At 45.4% G+C, this 20,326-nt stretch overlaps 1 protein-coding gene and 1 non-coding gene across 3 annotated transcripts in view; one reads left to right on the top strand and one right to left on the bottom strand.

Moving 5' to 3' along the window:
- Nucleotides 1–20,326, top strand: part of MFHAS1 (malignant fibrous histiocytoma amplified sequence 1) — a 97,150-nt gene that overhangs the window by 54,417 nt on the left and 22,407 nt on the right. The gene's annotated exons all lie outside the window — the stretch shown is intronic.
- LOC116582067 lies at nucleotides 19,289–19,392 on the bottom strand. Its single transcript, XR_004282366.1, has one exon. It is a non-coding gene; the product is annotated as a U6 spliceosomal RNA (small nuclear RNA).

Genomic DNA, 20,326 nt, shown 5'->3' with positions numbered 1-20,326 from the left:
ATGTATTTGACTTCTCCAGGTCTTTCATATAAAGGGAATCATACAGTATTTACTTGGTTTATTTCACTTAGTATAATGTCCTCAAGGTTCATGCACAATGTAGCATGTGTCAGATTTTCCTTTCTTTTTAAGGCTGAATACTATTCCATTGTGTGTGCACACCTCATTTTATTTATCCATTCACTGTTAGTGGACACTTGGGTTGCTTCCATGTTTCAGCCAATGTGAATAATGTGGCTATGAATGTGGGTATAGCAGTGTCATTTTGAGACCCTGCTTTCAATTATTTTCTTTTTTTTTTTTTTTAAGATTTTATTTATTTTTGCAAAAGAGAGAGCATGCATGTGCATGCACACAAGGGGCAAAGGGAGAAGCAGACACCCTGCCGAGCAGGGAGCCCAGTGTGGGACTTGGTCCCAGGATCCTGGGATGATGACCTGAGTCAAAAGCAGAGGCTTAACTGACGGAGCCACCCAGGCACCCAACCCTGCTTTCAATTCTTTTGGGCATTTTGAGTATATTGCTGAATCATATAGTAATTCTGTTTTTAATTTTTTAAGGAGCAGCCAATACTCTGGTTTCTCTTCAGATCATATAAATCTTTCATTTTTTAAGGAACAGCCATACTATTTTTCTCAGCAGCTGCCCTATCACACATTTCCACCAACAGTGCACAAGGCTTCCAGTTCCTCTACATCCTCTGTAACACTATTTTCTGAGTTTGGTTTGGTTTGGTTTGGTTTGGTTGATAGTAGCCGTCCCAGTGGGTATGAACCATTGTGGTTTCGATTTGCATATCTCTAATGATTACTCACGTTGAGTGTCTTTTCATGTGTTTATTGTCTATTTATATATCTTCTTTGGAGAAAATCAAGCATTGCCCCATTGCTTTTAAAAATCTTTGTCCTAAAAGGCCAGCAGTATAACTTGTTTGGCCATCTGTTTAAGAAGAGCTTGTCCACCTTAGCAGAAAGCTTGTAAAACTTTCATTTAAAAACCACAGTGATATGAACATCTAGTTGCTGACTACATATGATAATAGTTCATATTTCAAATGCTAAATGAATATTTTTAGACATGGAACACAGCTACATTTTGTCAAAGTCACAGGGTCACCATTCCCCCATTCCTTTCCCTAACCTAGTTAAACTTTTCTAAAAATATCTAAAGGGTTTTTTGTTTGTTTGTTTTGTTTTGTTTTTTTAACATAAAATGTTTTCACATGGAACTATGTTTTAGTCCCTACATTTAGAGAGAAAATGAGTTTCATACACATGTAAAGAGCCAGTTTTTTTTTTTAAGATTTTATTTATTTATTTGACAGAGAGAGATTACAAGTAGGCAGAGAGAGGAGAGAGAGAGAGAGAGAGAGAGGCAAGCAGGCTCCCTGCTGAGCAGAGAGCCCGATGCGAGACTCGATCCCAGGACGCTGAGATCATGACCTGAGCCGAAGGCAGCGGCTTAACCCACTGAGCCACCCAGGCGCCCATGTAAAGAGCCAGTTTAAATGAACAACAAGAGAACTGTTACTGTGGACAGAGAAGAGGAAAACAGAAAGTTTAGTTCACTTACAGAAAAATGATGAAATTCAAAGAGGAAAAAAAGAATCCGATTTTTCAGACCCATGTAAATTGAAGGGGGACAAAGGAAAGCCATCTCCACGTCATTGTTCTTTCCTGAAATAATACTGCGCAGAAGACCTTGAGTTCATGGACATACAGATCCATCACCCAGGAAGTGTTTAGAATGGAAATCTGGGTACTCTTTCTAACAAGTTTAGAGCCTGAAATTTGCATTTGAAATAACAAACTTCTCTCCTCAATCACAACGTGCATGTCATCTTTCATTTCAGTGTTTGGTTTTCTCCTGTCTTGCATATGTTTTAAGTCAGATATATCCCAGATCAGGGCTCAGCAAACTTTTATGTAAAGGGTAGATAGAATACTTTTAATTTTGTAGGCCATAGAGTTTCTGGCAACTATCCAACTCTGCTGTTGAAGCAGAGTTGAAAGCAGGGTTTTACCATCTTGAAAAGAAGCCACAGATAATATGTAAAGGACTGACAATAAAACTTTATTTATAAGAACAGACAGGAGGCCTTACTTTGCTGATACCTGTTCTCTCAGGAGGCCGTGCATAATTTAATCTCAACACATGGTTAATGAGAGCTGTCTGTAAATGTTGACCATTCTACGTGGTATTTTTGGGATCCCAGAAGCCATCAGAGGGTTAAGTGATTTTTGCAAAAATCTTAATTTGAACCTTTATTCTCGAACCCCTGGACTCGAATCCAGGGGGAGTAAGGGAGAAAAGCTTTATAAATATTTATAACTGCTAAAAATTAAATTGCTGAAATAAAAATTGGTTCTCATAAAAAGATAATTATATAACGAATTTGGAATTCAGTTTCTGTTTCATTCATTTCCTTGTGGAAACATCTTCATTGTGAAGACAATTGGGAAATTAACAAACAAATGTTTTCCTGAGCATGAGGCGATGCTTGACCGGGTGCTGAGGTGGCTACCAGGATATTGAATGGCTGTCACACGGTTCCTGCTCTGAGGCGCTTACCATCTTGGAAAGAAAATCAAGGCCCATGAGAGAGGATATTTTTGTGAATGTATGTTTTTAACTTTTGGAGGGCATTTTCCTTGAAGATGAACTTTTTTGAGGTATAGTTTGCATACAGTACAAATGTAACTTTTTAAAGTATATGACAGATTCCATGAGTTTTGACATGCCACCGCCTTCTCCATAAAGAGAAGGAGCATTTCCATCTTCCTAAAGGTGTGTCAGCCATCTCCCTCACCAAACCCCAGACAGTCATTGGTCTGCTTTCCGTCACTGTAGATTAGGGTTGCCCATTCTAAAATTCATATGACTGGAATCATACAGTGTGTATTCTCTTGTATCTGGCTCAGAGATTAATAACTTTCTTGGTTCATAATGTGCCCTTAGAGAATCAATAATTTTTTTTTTCATGGTAAGTCAAAAACAATACCCTAAGAGTTCCATTAGGTCCAGAGAACTCAGTTGAAGTACTTGGCATGGTATTCAGTTGTTGCTGTGTTTCCCTCCTAAATTTGAGGTATTCTGTGGTACACCCCTGAGTCCGCTATGGTGCCCTGGGTTGATTTTAGTCCACAGTTTGGGAACCACAGATCTGGCTTCTTCTTCTTCTTCTTTTTTTTTTTTTTTTTAAAGATTTTATTTACTCATTTTCAGAGAGAGATACACCCAGAGAAAGAATGAGCAGAGGGCGAAGCAGGCTCCCCACTGAGCCAGGATCGATATGGGGCTCGATCCCAGGACCCCGGGATCATGACCTGAGCTAAAGGCAGACTTTAATCATCTGAACCACCCAGGTGCCCCCAGATCTGGCTTCTTTTACTCAGCATCATGTTTCTGGGATTTATTCATGTTGTTAGATATATTAGTATTTCATTCCTTTTTCTCCCCCCTCTGAGTACTTTTCCATTTTCAGAAATATCACAGTATATCCATTCATTTGGTGGGGGACATTTGGGTTGTTCCCATTTTTTGGCTATTATGACAAGGCCATATAAACATTCATGTGTAAGCCCCCATGTGTAGGCCATATATTTTCATTTCTCTGAGATTAGAATTATTAGCTCATATAATAACCCTTGACTGACTTTATAAGATACTGCCAGACTTTTCTGAAGTGATCATACCATTACTCCTACCAACAGTGTTTGTAAATTCTTGTTGCTCCAATTCTCGTCAGAACTTGGTATTGTCAGCTTTTAAAATTTTAGCTATTCTACTACTGGGTATGTTGTATATCTTTGTATGGTTTCAAGTTGCGATTCCCTGATGAATAATGTTGAACATCTTTGCATATGCTTATTTTACCTGTGTGTGTGTGTGTATGTGTGTGTGAAGTGTCTGTTCAAATCTTTTGTCCATTTTTTAATTGGGTTGTGTATCTTATTATTGAGTTATAAGAGTTTTTATATACTTTGAATGCAAGCCTTTTGTCAGATGTTATGTACGAAAAGGTTTTTCCCTTCGGGCGCTTGGGTGGCTCAGTGGGTTAAGCCTCTCTGCCTTCGGCTCAGATCATGATCTCGGGGTCCTGGGATCGAGCCCTGCATTGAGCTCTCTGCTCAGTGGAGAGCCTGCTTCCCTTCCTCTCTCTCTGCCCGCCTCTCTGCCTACTTGTGATCTTTGTCTGTCAAATAAACAAACAAATAAATAAATCTTTAAAAAAAAAAAGGTTTTTCCCCAGTTGCTCTTACTTTTTCATTTCCTTAACCTAGTGTCCTTTGAAGAGCTAGTTTAAAATTTTACCTAACCAGGTTCTTTTCTGGCTAGTACTTTTTATTTGTTTCTTTTTGCTCTCTCAAGATTAAGAAAAATTTCCCCTAGATTTTCCTCTAGAAGGAAATACCATGTTCTAATGTCACAGTGTTGACTTTTACACTTAGGTACAGGTTCCATTTCAAGTTATTTTTTGTGTACAGCATGAGATCAGGGTTGAGATTTTTTCCCATCGGATACTAGTTGTTTTGGCACCATTTGTTGAACAAACTGTGCTTTCCCTTCTGAACTAACTTAGACCCTTTGTCAAGACTCGATTGACCATGGATGGGGTTTGTCTCTTTCTGAAGTCTCTTCTGTTCCATTGGTTTATCCGTCTGTTCACATTACCTTGACCGTTGGAGCTTTATGATCAGTTTTGAAATCAGGCAGTATACTGGGGCGCCTGGGTGGTTCAGTGGGTTAAAGCCTCTGCCTTCAGCTCAGGTCATGATCCCAGGGTCCTGGGATCGAGCCCCACATGGGGCTTTCTGCTCATCAGGGAGCCTTCTTCTCCCTCTCCCTCTGCCTACCTTTCTGCCTACTTTGATCTATCTGTCAAATAAATAAATAAAATAAATAAAATCTTTGCAATCAGGCAGTATAATGGAGAAGGATGTATTTTTACCTTTGATTTCTTTTATACAACTGTTTTTTCAAATGTATTATTCAGTAACTGTACCTGTGAAAACGGAAATTAGCATATTTCTTTTCAGATTTGGATATTAAACTGCCTTTAAAGGCTGAGAAAGTATACTGAGCATAAGGGACAAGTGATAACTGCTTCAGTGTCAACTTTGATGACCTTGGGTCTCAGTTTCCTTGCCGGTGAAATGAGAAGGTTCTCAGCTTAGAGGATTCTAGAACAGTGCCCACCCATGTCCCATCTGAGTATGACTAACTTGTAATTTTATATGGATCATAAACCATTTTCTCTTTAATTTGCACACTATGGGGTGATTAGCTTTAAAATAGCCAAGCAAAAACAGTGCTGAAGACCCAAAGAGTTTCATGGAAGCGGTGGCTGGCACTTCCTAAGTTTGTACCTTCCAGTGGTACTTTTCTGAAATGCTTCAGGAAATATCAAAGCGCAGCTAGACTCTTTATTTTAGGAGTTTTGATAGTTTTTCCTTCCTTTGGCCTAAATTCTAGCTTGGTGTTTCAACACATAACTCTTTTTTTTTTTTTTTTTTAAGATTTTATTTATTTATTTGACAGAGAGAAATCACAAGTAGATGGAGAGGCAGGCAGAGAGAGAGAGAGGGAAGCGGGCTCCCTGCCGAGCAGAGAGCCCGATGCGGGACTCGATCCCAGGACCCTGAGATCATGACCTGAGCCGAAGGCAGCGGCTTAACCCACTGAGCCACCCAGGCGCCCCTCAACACATAACTCTTAAGTTATTAACTCAGTTAATGGCTCCCCGGGCCAGAGGCTGCGGGGCCGGCTACTTCTTATGTCAGGGTCCGCGGATAAATCTCCGAACTGGAGAAAAGCAGAGGCCAGCTAGCCTCCTGTTCTACAAAGTGTTCTTTGGCCCAGCTGCTTTGGCCTCACCTGGGAACTCATTAGAAGTGCAGACTCTCGGGCCACATCCCAAACCTACCGAAGAGACATTCACAGGTGTGTGTATTAAAGGTTGAGAAGCTCAGTTCGAGTTGGACAGTAAGAATCATCTTCCTTAGCCTTCCCACCAGACCATCTGGCTTCTAGACATTTCTGAAGGTAACCCCACAAAGAGACGGTCTGTTCCATGGGTGGATAGTTCTGTTCATGTTCCTTTTTTTTTTTTTTTTTTAATTGATTTGTAGTCTGTGTTCCCAGTGTGGCCTGTGTGCCAGGCACGGAGAACACAGAGATCAGCAAGACACAGTCCCATTTTTTGAAGAACTCCATCTAGTATAGGAACAGGACTGTCCATTCGCGCCACGTATAACCTCCGTGAAGCTCATGGGTCGGGTGCTGGGGTCGCACGGAGGAGGCAGGGACTGATTTCTGTCCGAATTGGGGCGTTGGGCAAGGCGTCCAGGTGAAGGGTTGAGTTGGAGTGTGCTGGGTGTGGGGAAGGGGTTCTGGGGAGAGACGAACGTGGGATGGCTCAGACGGAGAGCGGGGCTCTGCAGAGGCCATGGAGAGGGGTCAGGTGCTGGGGGACAGGGAGAAGTTTGATACTGTTGTGTAGGGAGACTAGAGACGGGGACAGAGGCACCTCACAAAGGCCCTATCCGTGCAGTGCTCAAGGCGTTAACTTTATTTAATCCAGGACAGTGGGGGAGTTAGACGTGTGTTTTAGGAAGGTAAGGGCTAGCTGCGCGATGCGAGAGGAATCTGAGGGCGGTGAGTTGGAGGCAGGGGACACTCTCAACCTGTCGTTGACAGTCGGAAAGAAAGATGATGAGGACCGAATTGGGGGTGAGCAGCTAGGGCTTGGCCTTGAGGGCCATGATGGCTCTGCCTCAGAAGACCAAAGAGCAAATCCTTTCCCCTACGTTCCTCACGTTGGTTCAATACCTAGTTATTACAGGCCAGTTCTTTCCAGTGCCTTCACTCAGGCTGGGGGATATATAAATAAAGAAGGCTTGGGCCTTGCCCCCCACCCCAGAGTTTCATTGTTTAGTGGGGCAGGAGGACATCTCAACTTGTTCCTTCTTCATGTGATACTGTTTTATTTTTAATTTTTTTTGTCATTTAAAAACTTTTTTTTAATGTGATACTGAAACTTTAAATTTATCATTTGCTTTCTTCTTCATGGAGAGGATCTAATAAATATTCTCATTAGAGGGTGGCGTCCAGAGCAGAATTAAGTGCTTCAGATAATGTAGGCTACCTGAGCAGTCTGTTACCTCCTTTCTATTAAAATGGCCTAAGATATGGACCTGCTTCTTTTAAGATCATGTATCATCACTTTTACTTTTTAACAACCGTACATTCAAAGCTACTCACAAAATTCCAAAGAACACTTGACATGTCTTTGCTTCCATGTTACCTCCCATTCTGAATTTGATGCTGTTAATTTCACTGCATCTATCTGTAGGCTCTAACTATATTTCTATCAAACATTATCTTAATACATGTTTCCTGTTGCTCCAGGCTTTTGAGCTTTGTTTTGTTTTTTTAATCTCTGGTTTCATCCTGTTAATTCATTGTCTTGGTTATAAGCTAACTGAATGATTTATGAGCTCCCTTGTATATTTTCACCAGCATCATTGAGATGCCTTTTAGGATAGGACCTGAATCTGAGTCCTGCCAGATGTCGCCTGCTTTGCACTATGCCTTTGGGTGTGAACAACATGGCATTTCTTATCAGTGGGAGAAGCAAACTCATCACTGCAAGGTGTTTGGGACAGCTGGATACCTGTTGGAAAAAGAGAAAGCTAGAGTCTGTCCTCATACTTTAGATAAAATATGTAAAAATAAATACAGATGGCTCCAAGGGTTAAACTTTAATAAAAAAATCATAAAGACTATTGGAAGAAGCATGAGTAAATTTTAAATATAGCCTGCAATGGAGACAGAAGATGTTTCCCCCCCCCAAACATGTCCCAGAACACAAAAGCTGTAGAGGAAAGACAAACTTTCCACATTTCATATGAAAATTAAAAGGTTCTGTTTGGCAAAAATTCCATGAATGAAGTCAAATGACAAAGAATGTACTTGGAAAAACAATTGTGGCATGTATGTCAGAGGGCCAGTTCTTTTCATGTGGAAATTCTTAAAAATCAGTAAGAACAAAGATGGACAATGAGGATGTTGAACTGATATTGACAGAAATGAGCATATTAAAACATCCTAATCTTTACTCTGTTTAGAAGTTCAATTTAAAACAACAAGATCTCACTTTTCTACCCATGAGAGGACCATGACAAAGTTTGGTAATATCCATTATTACTGAGGATACAAGGAAAGAGGCAGATGTATATAGCTTATGAGTGTTTCTGAAGGTCATTTGTACAATATCTATCACAATTTAAAAGGTTGTTATCCTTAGACTCAGGAATTTCACTGACCCTGTAAATATTTTCCAGCAAGTATGCAAAAATAGCTACAGAGATATTTGATGTAACAGTGTTTGTAATAGGAAAAAATGAAAGCAAATCATGTCAGTTAGGCACACAGTGGGATGCTGTGTGATGATTACAATGTTGCAATTCGGGCTCAGTGGGTTAAAACCTCTGCTTTCAGCTTGGGTCATGATCCTAGGGTCCTGGGATTGAGCCCTGCATCGGGTTCTCTGCTTGGCAGGGAGCCTGCTTCCCTTCCTCTCTCTCTGTCTGCCCCTCTGCCTACTTGTGATCTCTGTCTGTCAAATAAATAAATAAAATCTTAGATTTAAACAAACAAACAATCAAAAAACAAATATTGCAGTTCTCTGGGGCGACCTGGCTGACTCAGTCGCGACTTGATCTCAGGGTTGTAGGTTTGAGCCCCATGTTGGGTGTAGAGATTACTTAAAAATACAAAAAAAAAAAATTTGTTTTAAATTTTAAACGTTGCAATTCTCAATATCCTGACTGAGTCAAGATATTAAATGGAAAAGGAAACCAATGTGTATAGTCTGATGTCATGTGTTTTATAAAAAAAGATGAGTATCGGTCAGGAAGGTATTAACTACAAATCATAAAAAGCCTGAGTGGCTGTATTTATCTTATGCTGCAAGAAATCTGCCTGTGATGGCCGTGCACGGTTGGTACAGGGACCCAAGTATGCCACCATCTGTGCCTCACGCACGCTCCATCTTTTATTTCCATGTTCCTAGTTGTGTGGGCCTCTGCCCTCATATATTTTTTTCCCCTTCATCACAGCAAGATGGCTGTACTCTACCAAGCCCCATCTCTGGATTTCCAGGTGAGAAAAAGACAGAAGGAGAAAAGTAGGAGGAAGGGAAGGCGTCTTTATCACAAAAGCCAAAACGTTTCAGCAGACTTCTGCTTACCTTTTGTTGGTTAGAACTACTCCATGGCTCTCTAGATCTTTAAAGGAATCTGCGAAGGTAAGAATTTTAATTAGGCACATGTTTCTTCCTCTTGTGTAATCCAGGGTTCTGTGATTATGGAAGAAGAGGAGAAGGAATATTAGGTGGGCAGCTAGAAGTGTCTCTCTCTCTTTCTTGTTTTCTCTCTCTCTCTCTCTCACACACACACACACAATATCTGTGTTTGCATACAGTATTTCTAGAAGGCACTAGAGAAATGGATAACAGTACAATCTTCCTTGACCTACAATGGGGTTATGTCCTGATAAATCCATTATACGCCCTGATAAGCCATATCATAGTGGAAAATGCTTTCAATACACCTAATCTCCCGAACATCATAGCTTAGCTCAGCGACCTGAAGCAAGCTCAGAACTCTCGCATTAGCTTACAGTTGGGCAGACTCGAACACAATGCCTATTTTATAAGAAAGTGTTAGATACCTCATGTAACTGATGGGCTACCAAAAGTGGGAATCAGGGTGCATGCGTGGGTGCAGAACGGCTCAAGCGTATGGCTTGCTTACCCTCGTGATCACATGGCTCACCGGGAGCCACAGCTCACTGCCATGGTCATGCAAGAGGATCACACCACAGGTCGCCATCCTGGGGAAAAGATCCAAATTCAAAATTCCAAGTATGGTTTCCGCCAGATTCATATCGCTTTCGCACCATTGTAAGTCCTGGACTATCTTTAGTTTCCACTGCGGGACCAACCAGCAGTCAGGAGAAAGAAGGATATTTATTTTTCACTTTATGTTGTTAATTCCCACTGAGTTTTTGGGCTAGGAGAGGTCAGGCACTGCCCTGTCTCCTCTCCACGTAGGTGCGCAGGTTCTCAGGGTCCTCCAGTCCTGTGTCCTCCTCGCCTGCCGCTGGGATGGACTGCACGGCAGGGGCTCCCACGGGCTCCCCGACAGCTGGGCTGGGGGGTGGCGGGCCCTGACATCACAAACCCCGCCCACTTCCGCTGCCTCCAGTTTCCTTCCCTGCTGGAGTGCTAGGGTGCTCTAGCTGCTGGTGGTGCCCCCAGCAGGTGCCTGCGGGGTCAAGTCCTGGGACATTTTTAAAAATAAAGAATAGGTATTAAATGTAAAGGAAGAAAGTTGATGGGAAGGTGACATCAGTACATCATCAGAACCCCTTGGGTACAGCTGTCCTGCCGGTTGTTGGGATCTTGGACTCCTTCGGGGTCTGAGCCTCCTCAAAATATTCAAGTTATAATTTATGCTTCTCCAGGAACCGAAGAAGAAGATTAAGAGTTGGCCTCTTTAGTCGCAAAAGAAACCTAGCATTTTGAAGATGTTCTGATTTAGTCGTCTTTGTTCTGGGCTGAATATGACCCCCTCCCCAAAATTCATATGTTGAAGTCCTAGCGTCCAGTACCCTAGAATGTGACTATATGTGGAGATAGGGTTTTTCTTTTTAAGATATTTATTTATTTATTTAAACTGAACGTGGAGCCCAGTGCAGGGCTCAATCTCTCTACCTTGAGATCACGACCTGAGCGGAAATCAAGAGTTGGTTGCTTAACTGACTAGCCATCCAGGCATCCCAGAGATAGGGTCTTTAAAAATGAGATTAAAGGGGCACCTGGGTGGCTCAGTGGGTTAAAGCCTCTGCCTTTGGCTCAGATCATGGTCCCAGGGTCCTGGGATCAAGCCCTGCATCGGGCTCTCTTCTCAGCGGGGAACCTGCTTCCTCCTCTCTCCCTCTGCCTGCCTCTCTGCCTACTTGAGATCTCTGTCAAATAAATAAATAAAACCTTTTAAAAAAAGGAGATTAAAATTAAATGAGGTCATAAGGGAGAGCCCTAACCCAGTATGACTGGTGTTCTCATAAGAAGATGAGATTAGGGGGCACCTGGGTGGCTCAGTGGGTTAAAGCCTCTGCTTTCGGCTCGGGTCATGATCCCAGGGTCCTGGGATCGAGCCCTGCATCGGGCTTTCTGCTCAGCAGGGAGCCTGCTTCCTCCTCTCTCTCTCTGCCTGCCTCTCTGCCTACTTGTGGTCTGTCAAATAAATAAATAAATAACTTTTTTAAAAAAAGAAGACGAGATTAGGGGCCCCTGATGGCTCAGTCAGTTAAGCGGCTCAGGTCATAATCTGGGGGTCCAGAGATTAAGCCCCTCATCAGGTTCCCCCACTCAATAGGGCTGCTTCTCCCTCTCCCTTTGTGCACGCACCCCCCCAGCCCCCCCGCTCATGCTCGCTCTCTCTCTCAAATAAATAAATAAAATCTTTAAAAAAAAAAAAAGGATGAGATTAAGACCCAGACACAGACAGAGGGAAGACCACATGAGGCCACAGGAAGAGCAGGGAGAGGACAAGATGGCCATCTGTGAGCCCAGGAGAGAATCTTCCAGAGAAGCCGACCCTGTTGACCCTTCCGTCTCAGACTTCTGGCCTCCAGCATTATGAGAAAACCACTTTCAGTTCTTGAAGCTGCTGGTCTGTGATACTTTCTATGGCAGCCTTAGCAAATGAATACATTCTTCTGTCCCTTTAAACTTTGGTGGGAATAGGTCTGGGGTTTACAGAAACTTAGGATAGGGGTGCCTGGGTGGCTCAGTGGGTTAAGCCTCTGCCTTCGGCTCGGGTCATGATCTCGGGGTCCTGGGATCGAGCCCCACATCGGGCTCTCTGCTCAGCAGGGAGCCTGCTTCCTCTCTCTCTCTCTCTGCCTGCCTCTCTGCCTACTTGTGATCGTTCTGTCAAATAAATAAATAAAATATTAAAAAAGAAAGAAAGAAACTTAGGATAGTCAAGAGTGCCCTAGGCAAGGCTACTCCTGTCTTCTTTTCCCTGGTGAAAGCTGGTCCCCAGGGAGTCTAGGCTGGGAACCTGGAAATCCTGAATGTGTGCTGGGACAGAATCTCTGACAGGCCCTACCAGAGGGCCTCCGTGCTGTGGGCGCACCATTCCCGGGTTGCTTGGAGCCCTGCCTCCAGCTTGCTTGCCTGGTCTCTGATCCCTTTTCTTTCCTTGAACTTTAGGACCAGTGGATGCTGTCCCTCACTCTGGCCTCTGATGGCTAAATCCATCTTGATCACACACAGTTTTGTCTCTTACAGATGATCTGCCCCCGATTGGTTGGGATCCCGTATTATATGCATCGCCTTAAAGTACATATTGACAGGAATTATATTCCACTTCTGATGGAGCTGGGATAGTGTGTGTGTGTGTGTGTGTGTGTGTGTGTGTGTGTAAGATAGAGAGAACTCTTGACCTTGAAGTCTCAGTTTTGGGGTCTGCACACCTCCAGCTTCGTGCTCTCTGCCTGACCAGGACCTTGGCCTCTGCCAGGACCAGAAGACTCTGAAGTGGTTTGCAATGGTCCTTATTTAAGGGAGACTTGAATTTTGGGGAGGGGGGGCATGTTCCCTGCCCCAGTGGACAATGACTGCGGGGTTACCCTTGCGCCGTGTTTGGAGAGAGCCAGGCCTCTCTCCAGACATCCAGTAGATGTCAGTTTACAGAAGGTGAGCAGAGGTCAGCCTCATGGTCCCTGCTAAGCCTCTGGACAGGGAGGCCTCGTCTGTGGGGTCTGCTTGTCTGCCCGCCAGTCTCTTCGCAGGAAGTGTGTAGCCTGGGTAGGACCTGGCTGCCTCGTTGGTCAGCTGGTCTACCTTGCAGGCAGGCCGGTGTTAGAGCACAGAGCCAAACACGTGGACATATTTCGGTCTGGCTTGATGCGCACAGCTGTGAGCTCCTGAAAGCTACTGGTTTTTACTAAGTGGGGAATGAAAAGCACTTTTATTTATACAGAAAATTAAATCTTGCTCTTTTTGGACAGTTTGTGGTTGTTTTTTTCACTCTGGGGAACTTGCCGTGTTAGAGAAGAGTAACAGACGTTTTCTGTGAGCACTCAAACTCCTATATAGAGAGGTGGCCAAGTTCTTTGAAGCCTAGGGAGACAGATGAATCTCTGAGAAGGCTTTACTGGCCATAGGATTTCTTTTCTCCGGGCCCTGACTGTTCTCTGTGCTGAACGTGAGACTGAGCCGTGGGTAGCTTCCTTCTGGGTACCAGTGGGATGCCGTTTCTTGTTTGGAAGCATGAGGGCCATAAAGTAGGGAAGCAATGAGAGGGTGGCTGGCAGGGGTTGGGGTGGGGGGTGGCTGGCGGGGGTGGGGGGGGGCGGGCCATGTTCATTTGGCCTCTTTAAGAGATTGTTCTACTTCCTGCTAAATTTGCGAGTGTAACTTGAGAAACCTAGAAAATTCAGTAGAAAATACATATTCACAGTATTTTAAGCTGGAATGGACTATTTTAAGCCTAACAGACTCTGAAGATAAACCAGTTCAGCTTCTTCCCTTTGCAGCTGATGGACCGGGGCCCAGAGGAGTCCGGGGTTGTCAGGAACTTGCAGGAAGTCAGTACGGCCCTGGGAGCAGAACCCAGGTCTCAGCGTGGTCCCTCCTCTCTCTCCTTTGCAGCAGCGACGCTCACCGGGCTTCCCCGAAGCACCTTCCTAGATGCAGAGAAATACCTTGTTACTCATAAAGCCAAGTCTTCAAAGTGGTTTTTATAATAACTTATGAGAGCTTTGTAATTAGTTGTAAATAATACCCTGTAGTTAATGAAAGAAATGGCTATGCTCAATAAGAGCCATTTATTAATTATGATGTTCCAGTCAGCATTTGCGAGTTAATTTAAGGGAAGAAAAGCAGGATTATGTCAAGCGTACAGCGATCCTCAGAATCCAAGGAAAGGAAACAAGTCAAAGTTTTCCTTACGTTGATTTGGAACTTGGGACTGGTTTGTGTCATTCCGTCCCTCTGGACCAGTCTCTCTCAGTCCCCCTCCCACATCCCCTGTCTGATGTGCCCTTAGGTCCTGTCATTCAGCTTGTCAGTCACCGGACTCCCATCTCTGATCCCCTGACTTGATCCCCTGCCCCCATCTCCGTCCCCTGCTTGGTTTCCCTTCCAACTTCTGTCCCTCTGCCTCTCCCTAAGGACTTGCCCCCATTTTTTCTCCCCTCAGACCAGCTTCCTCTGCAGCTGACATGTGAGGCAGGTGACCGCCCCAGCCTTGGTCTGCTTCACTCACTAAATCTGTCGCTCACCCCAATTTCCAGTTCCCCACGGAGCCATCTGACCTGCCTCCTTCACCTCTGCAAGTTGCTGCCACTCCTCGGAGGGGGCCGCCTGTGGTCGGGGGGCCAGCCCTGGGCAGAGGCCAGGGACCTCCGGGGGGCTCAGGAGCCCTGGGAAAGGCATCTGGCCTCTAGCTGGGCACCCGTGTGTATGACCTCATTCTGGCCTCACAACGGGCCTGTGTGGCGTGCAGTGTCCTCTCTCTGTGGGGTGGTGGTGGTGGTGGTGGTATGTGGAGACCTGGGCTTAGTGTCCTTAAAGCCATTTGCTTAGGGACCTGTGGCCGGTAGGTGGTCCAGATGGGAGCCAGCTCCTGGGGTCAGCACCGTACCCTCCTCCTCCTCAGGCTGGGCTCCTCTGGAAGCAAATCCATGCCCTCCCCAGAAGTCGCTGTGCCCTGACGCTAGGTAGACCCAGCTGTCTTCTGCATGTGTTTAAGAAGTTATTGTTAAAGCCCCTGGACTGTCAGTAGACTTGAGATCAGTAGGATTTTCTGAAAACCTTGCTTGAGACCCTGCGTGATTCTGCTAACATCTTCACACACTTGGGGTCCAAGGAGGTTTTCTTGGATCTAGGTCAAGTCCTTATAGAAATGCCGAACTGAGATTTCAACATGACAAGTGGCTTGTCGGGGTTTTTAAAAGCCCCACCCCACCTCTTTTAAGGAAGACGCAAAGCTCTGGCAGAAATCAAATTTTTAATCAATGGAGCTTGATTTATATTTTCATAGCCCCTGGCATCAGGAAAGATCTTACATGGACAGACCTGTAAGCGTATTTGGGAGGGAGGTGATCCTTTGTCCACCCTCCTCGCTGAACAAGGATTGTTAAGTACTTCCTTGAATGCCGTGAAATTTGCTGCCATGAAATCTAAGAACTGGGAAGCAGAGGGTGGAAATGGGCTTATCAGTGAGCGAACCTCTGTTTCCACTCTCGCCTCGTTCTTTGACCTCCTGCCGCAGGGACCTCAGAGGCACCGTAAACTCCGCACAGACGCCGCTAATTCCCCAGCCTTTCCTCCTGGCTCCTCCGGATCCATCCGGCAGCTGCTCCCTCTCACCCCAAGGCCAGGCAAGGAGCCCCTGAGACGTGGCCAGGGGCCAGCTGTGTCACCTAGACTGGACCTTCCCCTTCCTACTCACACGCTGGCTCATCTCTGCTGCCTTGTGAAGGAAGAGGGGTAGGGAAGGATACAGAAACCAGAAGCCTCTGATTGCTGGAGGAGCTTTTCTCTGTCACTTGTGCTGTTTTTTTCTTAGGTGTGTGATCTGGGTTTGTGAGAAGCTCCCAGGGCTTTCTCCTTTTTTTTATTTTTTTTTTTAAAGATTTTATTTATTTATTTGTAAGAGAGAGAGAGAGTGAGAGCGAGCACAGGCAGACAGAGTGGAAGGCAGAGTCAGAGGGAGAAGCAGGCTCCCTGCGGAGCAAGGAGCCCGATGTGGGACTCGATACCAGGACGCTGGGATCATGACCTGAGCCAAAGGCAGCTGCTTAACCAACTGAGCCACCCAGGCGTCCCGGCTTTCTCCTTTTAGATCGCTCTGTTCGATGATGCATGGGGCATCACCGCTGAGTCTGAAATCGTACTTGGCCAGAGCCCCGGCTTCTCTACCTGGCCAGCTGGCTGCACTTTGCCCCAGGGCTCCCCTGACTCCGAGAGGCCCCCAGGGGCTGGGACCCAGGAGACAGGGCGGTAGAAGGTTTGCTGCTTGGAATTGTTAAAACCATCACTGCTGAGAGCAATGAGGCCACTAATTATTTTCATAAAAGTCAAATATTTGTAGGTTGGCAACCGCCCACACTTTTTTGTCTCAAATGGCTTTATTAGACTAGTAAACCCAAATGCAAATTTGACTTCAGTATGGGGCATACTTTCTCAGCTTAAGAAATAAAGGAGATTTTTCCCCCCATAAAAAGCAGGGCAAATTTTCTTATAGATGCTAGAGATTATTATGGTCTCTTTTTCTGGTGTACTTTCCAGTCTAAGTGGAGAGACAGTAGTGGTCTCTTGAGTTGACTTTGTGGGTCAGCCCCTGGACTACTCCTGTGCTTCAAGACTGAAAGGAGCCAGTGTCTTTACCCTTAGTCTTGTCTTCTAGAAGTTTGGTATAGCGTTGGATGAACTAAAGTTTATGTCTCACTTCGTGTGATAAATACTCTTAACCTTGTAATAGGCAGAGAGTAATTTTCTGAAGTGGAAGAGGAGAGGAGAAAGAAACCAAGCTTCCATGCCTCTAGGTGTTTACAGGTGTGTGATTCAAGGTGTGACCCCCTGACTTACCTTGTAGGTCAGCTCTTGCATGTGTGTCCTCTAGAAGCTGCCATTGGTTATTGCCATATTATTGCTGTTCCTCAGAAGTTGACAACCATCAATTCCCTTTAACTACTTTGACCTGCTAATTCTATAGCCATTGGTGGGAGGCATCACCTACCAATTATTATTAGGTATTAGATGGTATGTTGTTTCTTTAAAAAAATATGTATTTATTTGAGAGCAAGAGAACACAAGCAGGGGGAGTGGCAAGCAGAGGGAGAGAGAGAAGCAGACTCCCAATGTGGGGCTTGATCCCAGGACCCTGGGATCATGACCTGAGCCAAAGGCAGTCACTTAACCGACTGAGCCACCCAGGTGCCCCTATTTAATTTAATTGATTTATTTATTGCCCATTTTAAAAATTGGGTTGTTCATATTGTTAGTGAGTTTTGATTTCTGTTCTTTATATAATCTAGATACAAATCCTTTATTAGATATATCCTTTGCAAATACTTTCTCCCCATCCATGACTTGTCTTACGATTCAGTGTCTTTAGAAGCACTGGCGTTTTTAACCTCAATGACAGGCTAACCATTTAGAAAGAAACGACTTCATTCATGATGTAGAAAGTACTTCAAACCCAGTAGCCACACTTCCGCTTACAGCTGGGACAGAGTAACAGAGGCCGTATTGACCCTCGCACCTGAGAAAAACAAAACAAAGCAGCAACATATAAAATGATGATTTTCAAGACCCCGAGCAGCAGGCAGCAGAGGACCGTGAGCTTGAGAGATGGGGAACAAAGGACATGAGCCCCGTCACTTCCCCAGCTTAGCGCCCTGTGCCGCAGGGCAGGGAGGGCACAGGGCCTGCTGGCAGCTCAGGGGAACCAGAGCTTTAGAATTAGCAACACAGAGGAGAGGGGGAGAGAGGCAACTCCAGGGATCCGCGGGAACATCCCCTTGGAAAACCCAGCATGATACGCCCATGAGAGGAAACGAGGCGACTGGGAAAGGAAGGGGCTCTAAGAACTTACTCCCGCTGGAGTCTCCCCTACCCCACATCCAGAGCACTAAATAATTTGTGATACCTCTGCTCCCTCCTGTCTCCCCCGCTCACCCCTACTACTCTCAAACAAACCCCTTTTCAGCTATAGTTCAGAAGAAGACGTTTTATGCTACACTTAGAGGTTTCCATAATGTATCTCTGAACTATGCCATCGTTTAGAAAATACTTTAAGATGTTGGCCTTAGATTCCTCCCAAATGGATTTTGACTTTGTCGTGGCTTTTTTTTTTTTTTTTTTTTCCTTCAGTTTGAAAATATGGCAGGATCAAGTAAGACCGAAAAGCAGGGTGAATTCCTGGAGCCCTACGGGTGATTGCCTCTGGCCATGGTGCTTGGAGGAGGCCGCATGTGGGGGGATGTTTGGAAACGGCCCCTGGCTGGGTGACTTGTATACCCTTCTGAAGAAGAGGCCATAGACTTGGGCCCTGAGGGCGTGATTGTGCACTGACCAGTGTCAGATTTGGAACCACAGACCTGAGGGAACTTGCAAGGCTGCCATGTATGTGCCCTCTGTCTGTGGATTCCGCCATTGCTGCGGGCCTACTGTGTGCCGGGTACTGTTCTGGGAGCTTGAGATCCAATATGAGCAAGAAAAATCTCCATAACTGTGGAGCTTACGAGCTATAACAAGAGACACACCATCAACCCTTCTATGTCAGGTGGACACAAGTCCTGTGAAGAAAAATAAATCAGGAAATGGAATATGGAGGGACTGGGAGAGTGGGGATGCTATTTTGTACAAGAGACCTGAATGAAATATATATGGGGGACGAGGGCAGGGTGCAGATCAGAGTCAGGCAGGGAGCCAGATGAAGGTGCTTAGGCAGGAAGTAAACAGGAGCAGATCACATGGGACCTTGGAGACCTTTGTGAGGACTTGGGCTTTGTTCCCAGTGACACAGGAGGCATTGGAGGGTTCTGAGCAGAGTGGCATGACCCGATCTGCGCTCTAAAAGAACCCGTCTGGCTTCAGCAGGGAAGTGGACCAGTGAGGCCAGACGTGGGCTAGAAGAGCACCATGATAGTCCCGTTGATGGTGGTGTGGGCAATGGAGCTGATCAGGTGGTCTGATGGGCTGGCTGGGATTGAGTTGGAGCAACAGGACGTGCCGATGCTGTGGGCTGTGGTGTGGGACGTTAGGGGAAAGGAGGGTCAGGGCTGGCTCTGTGTTTTTTGTCTGTAGAGTCACTGCAAGAACACAGTGGACATTTATGGACATGGGGAAGCCTTGGAAAGGAGTAACTTTGGGGAAGTAGGGCTAATGGAATCAAGAGTTTGATTTTGGACGTGTCAGTGTCGAAGTGACTGTGTTTAAGAGGTTGTCAGATCTTAGTCCCATATTCAGTGAAAAGCTCAAGACAAGATAAATGGAGGCCCAGGGAAGGCAAGTTGGCCTAGTTGAGTGGCAGGTTCTACACAGACCGAGCTGCTCGGAGAACTGGCTTCTCCCTGGCGCTACCCTTTCCCCATGGGAAGCCAAGCCCATTTGGGCAATCCCATACTTCCTAATTGGCTTTAATGCTTTCATGATTATGTTCCTTCCTTCCTTCCTTTCTTTCTTTCTTTTTTTTTTTTTTTTAATATGGAACCCTTCACAAATTTGCGTGTCATCCTTGCCCAGGGGCCATGCTAATCTCTGTATCGTTCCAGTTTTAGTATATGTGCTGCCGAAGCGAGCACTGTGTTCTCTTCTTTCTATCTGTATTTAGCCTTCAGTCTGGAAGCCAGCTGTATGTACGTCAAGATGAGGTGCCATTGAAATATGAAGAATTCTTTCTTGTTCATAACTGCAACTTGTAAGAGGTTAGAGTGGCCAAGGAGTTCTGGGTTTCTACCATTAGGGTCATTTAATACTTTTCAGATCATCACGGACACTTGTTGTTTGCTTCTAATGGCCCCAAGTCCAGTCTGGATCTTCTGGGAATGAGACTTGGGCAGGGGTGGGGTAGGTAAAGGGACTCTCGTGTTGGGGGGGGGCAGTCCTCCCCCCACCCCGGCCCCCGCGCATGCGCTATAGGTTCTCCTGTAGTGTTTGTTTATGTGCATGGGAGATAACAGCCGTGTGCACAATAAGCAAGAGGGACATCTCAGTGCTCCTCCCGGCCCTCCTTTTCTCTGGTCTCCCAGGCCCCTGCACAGCCTCCTTGGCTCCCTCCACCTCCCCCAACCCTGCCTGACATTCACTCCTTTTCCCCCCAAGAAAAATGAATTTGTGGAAGTCTTGTCATCTTCGCTATTAGGAGACAAGCAAATCTGTGGCTTCTGATCATCCCATCCCTTCCAGATCAGGTCGATTTTGATAAGGCTGTTGGGCCTTCCCTGTTTCAGTTCCAGTCCTAAAAGTTCCTTCCATGTTCAGCGGACAGGAACGCTGTGGCTGGAGAGAGTTCTAGTCGGAATGCTTTCGTGTTGTCTGCAATCACCTCTCTGAGCCTGGAACCGTTTCCAGTAAGAAGTAGGTGACAGGCTATCCAAATAAAGAATAGCCTTTCGAAAGCACTTCTGTCCAGCAGTGTGGGCTTTTTGGAAGCCTCGCCTGCCTTTTGAGAGAGGGAAGGCCGGTTGGGTTTGGGCCCTGCTTCCCCCCTCGCCCCCCTCCCCCGCCACCGTCCCC

This window comes from Mustela erminea, chromosome 21 (genome assembly GCF_009829155.1).
Source record: "Mustela erminea isolate mMusErm1 chromosome 21, mMusErm1.Pri, whole genome shotgun sequence".
NCBI lineage: Eukaryota > Metazoa > Chordata > Mammalia > Carnivora > Mustelidae > Mustela > Mustela erminea.
The sequence above is the reverse complement of the archived record's forward strand: the minus strand, read 5'-3'. Positions and strand labels throughout refer to the sequence as shown.